Genomic DNA, 4,002 nt, shown 5'->3' with positions numbered 1-4,002 from the left:
CCCCGCCGAGTCATTTGACCATATAAGGACACACGCGCAGGGGCGGCGGGCTGGGCGCGCGGGCCAAGGGAGCAGGGCGCGGTGGCGAGCGCCCCTCGATCGCCTGTCGTCGCGTGTTCCCCCCTGCTGCAGCTGCTGCGGACCCTTTGTTTGACTTAACGTTCTTCTTTACTTCCCGGTGTGTGGCGCACAGAGTCAAGCCTCCCTGCGCCCTGGCCTCCGCTCCAGGGGCCAGTGGCAGTGCAGTGCAGAGGGTTGTGGCCGCTGTCACCTAAGGGCAGAATGACATGGGTCTATTCTCACCAGGACCCTCCTCTGGGTTGCTGGGTCTGCGCCTGGTCGCCGTCTGGGCAAGCATGGGTGGGCCATTTGGAGATTTGGGGGAGGAACGATGTGTGCGTAGGGCATGCACTGGCATGGTAGTTTCCCCGGCCTTCCCTTGCAAATACCTCTCCGTGGTGGAATGAACCCAACCAATGACGTAAAGAATCTTTAATGACTCTGTTCCACCAGGTAGCTGACTGAGAGAAGGTTGAGAGCTGTTTAGCTGTTGACATTCAGTGGCTCCATGCAGGCAGAAAGCAAATGAAGGGCTTAATGTGTCCTTCATGCTCAAAGCCAAGGTCTTCTGCACAGAGCTGGCCCTTAGTAGGGACAGGAGGCAATGTCCAACATGGTGGTGGAAGGTACCCGCATCCCCACGTCTAGGAAGGGCAGCATCTGCTCTTGAGTAGGTGGGGGGCCCACATGCAGTGGCAGAGGCAAGGACTTCTCAGTGCTGTAACCTGACCAACAACTTAATGGAAGGATTCGTTTGGCTGCAGGGTTTATGAAGGAATACAGCTGGTCATCACTGAGATGGCATGGCCACTGTGAGAATGTCAAGTTGGTTGGTCACATTGCCTTCTCAGTCAGGAAACAGTTTAATTTCCCCTTTTCATCCAGTCTGAGAGGCCAGCTCTTGAGAGGTGCTGTCCACATTTGGGGGTCAGTCTTTGCCCCTCGGTTAAACCTCTCTGGAACTGCCCTCAAAGAGGTGTGTCTCCTAGGGGTTCCCAAGTTCAGCCAATCGACTGAAGGACCATCACAATGGTTTTGGGTGTAGGCATTCTCCAGGGGAGCTCGGGGTAACATATGTTAGAGAAGGCAGGGAGAGCTGTGGGATGGCTTTCTTCTCATTGATACTTCCTGACTGGCACCACAAGAGGATCCCCATGATGGAATCTCAGAACATGAGAGGCAAGGGGGGTCACATGACCTGTCACTTACTCGGCATCATATATATATATATATATATATATATATATATATATATATGTATATATATATATGGCCTCCCCAGGATGCTCAGCCCCTCTATGTAAAGTTAGTTATCTCAAACTGGGTGTTGGTGGCACATCCCTTTAATCCCAGCACTCGGGAGGCAGAGGCAGAAGATCTCTATGAGTTCGAGACCAGCCTGGTCTACAAGAGCTAGTTCCAGGACAACAGCCTCCAAAGCCACAGAGAAACCCTGTCTCGAAAAACAGATTTTACCAGCTGAGATTTTCACCGGTGTCTATGAGATAGCAAGGCCATTTCAGTATCGTAAAGGATCAGAAATTCCCAATTCCTGTGGCTCACTCAGGTGATTCCCTGTGGTTAACACTTTTCTCTGAGGAGAATGGACATGCTGAGATTTGACACAGGAAATCCATTCCACTCCTATCCCCATCTTCAAAGTGAGGCATACCCTAAGTGACTTACCACTGATGGTCAAGATAGGCTGAACTGTGGATTCAAAGCGAAGTGTATGTAGACAGACCAATCGCTCTGAAGCTACTAACATTTACTTTCTCTATGAAAAGTTACAGGTATCGAAATGGTCTAGGTCTCTTAAGCCTCGGTTTTAAATACAGGTTCAAAAAATAAACCAATTTATCCCCTTCCTGCTTCCTTTTGTTTTATTTGTTTAAATTGTGTGAGTTACTAATTGCTGCAGCTGTACCACACTGATTATGTTGCTTTCTTTATTAAAAAGTCCTGTGACTTATTCTTGTATTTTGCTTTCGACATTAGAGAGCTATTAAATACCTCAATGGTCTTACGGTGAGGAAAATTCAGTCTCTCAAAACAGACTTACCCATTTCTACAATAATGCTAAGCGAGACAGCAGGAGAAGACAATGCAGCAAAAACCAACCAACCAACCAAACAAACAAACAAACAAACAAAAAACACCAACAACCAACTAACCACAATTTATGCTTGGATTTTGATCACAAAACAAACTATTAAAAGAAGAAATTTTGTATGAGCCAATCTGGGAAATTCTGGCATTGATAGGGTATTTGATGACATTAATAAGTCAGTAGTTTATTTTTATATGGAATTACATATACATTTTTTTTCTTCTTCTTTAAAGCTCCCTTGCTTTTCAGAAACTTTCCCAAAGTATTGAGCACTGAAGTAACATGTCAGGGTTAATTCAAGATAAATTGAGGTAGGGGAAGGAGACGGAGCTAAGATGTATATATAAAAAGGTTTCACCTGTGAATTTTTATAGTAACTAAAGCTCTATGGTAAATTGAGACTTCATCATACCTCTCTTTTCCCTTTGCAATGCTTGAAAAATCTCATGTTGAAAACTGTCTTTAAAATAAAAATGCATATACTGTTGGCCATTCCTAGGTTTCCGCCTTCCAGGGACCTACCTTGTATGTACTTGTTCTTGTGCAAAATGATATGCACACAAGAGCAATCACTGCAGAATTGTTTGTGACAGCAAAATACTGGACCAGATCAAGTGTCCACCAACAGGGGACTTGTTAAACACAGCATGGTACATTTTCAAATTATTTATGAGTGAAGCCATTAAAATTATGGTAAGTATATTTACTGATTTGGCGTGATCCCCAAGATACAGCAACCAAGAAAAATAAAAGTAGAGAACATTTCCTAGATTGTAGCCAGTCATTTGCCTTTGTGGACAAAGAGAGAAGAAACAATACATTCTTGTATGTGATGAGGCCTCAAGGCTGGGCGATTGGGGCAGGAGGGAAAGGAGACTTTTTTTTTTTTTTAATTTGTAGCTTTTATTTGTTTCCTGTGACATTCAAGAAACCCAAATGTGTTAACCATTAAAAAAAATGTATTTGTTAAGTGTTTTAAAACTGAAAGTAACACATGTTCATTTAAGAAGAATAAGAAACTAATTGCTTAGAGAGAATTAAAGAGTCAGGGAAGCTGTCCGGAAACAGGAAGGCTAAACAATTTCTGGGTTTAATATCACCTACTACTATGAACAACTCAAGGAATAAACTATTTAAAAATAAAAAAAAATACGAAATAATCTGGATTCAGGAACGAAACAGTCACTGAAAGATAGCTTATGACAATCTCTCATTTTTTTAAATAATGATTTTTTTTTATAGCACATTGGGTGAAGCATTCTGAAAAGTATAAATTCTACTGTGGAAGTATAGAGCCCTAAATTCAGACCTGTACCTTAGTGCCCTACCTACAATGAGAACTGTGAGCTCAGGTTAACCTCGAGGTTTCCTAGCCCTCAATTTACTTATTTATAACATGGCCTAGTTAATATCTATTTTAAAGAATTATTAGTCTTTAGTGGTCTTGCATGTAAGTCATCCAGGACCAAACCGTATAGCGCACAGTAGGTCCCCAGTAAACATTAGCTTTTATCCAAGGATAAAGGAGTGATGGATCCAAGGATAAGAAAGAAACATATGCATCAGGAGAAAGAATAAGACTTTGCTCTAGTTCTATAAATGGAAATTTTCTTCTGGAGAGAAAAACTCTGCTCTAGACAACAGGCTAGTTGGTCAAAGAAAAAGAAATTGAAAGAGATCTAGTTCCCTAAACAGAACCAAGCCACAATGAGGGCAAACAATAGGTGACTGCGTTCTTGGCCTGTAATTTTGTCACTAGCCAATAGTCTCTGGGCCCTGGGGCCACACAGCTGGTGGGGGGCGGGGATAATCTCCTAGCTGCGTGTCTCAAA

Source organism: Cricetulus griseus (assembly GCF_003668045.3).
Source record: "Cricetulus griseus strain 17A/GY chromosome 1 unlocalized genomic scaffold, alternate assembly CriGri-PICRH-1.0 chr1_1, whole genome shotgun sequence".
Classification (NCBI taxonomy): domain Eukaryota; kingdom Metazoa; phylum Chordata; class Mammalia; order Rodentia; family Cricetidae; genus Cricetulus; species Cricetulus griseus.
The sequence above is the reverse complement of the archived record's forward strand: the minus strand, read 5'-3'. Positions refer to the sequence as shown.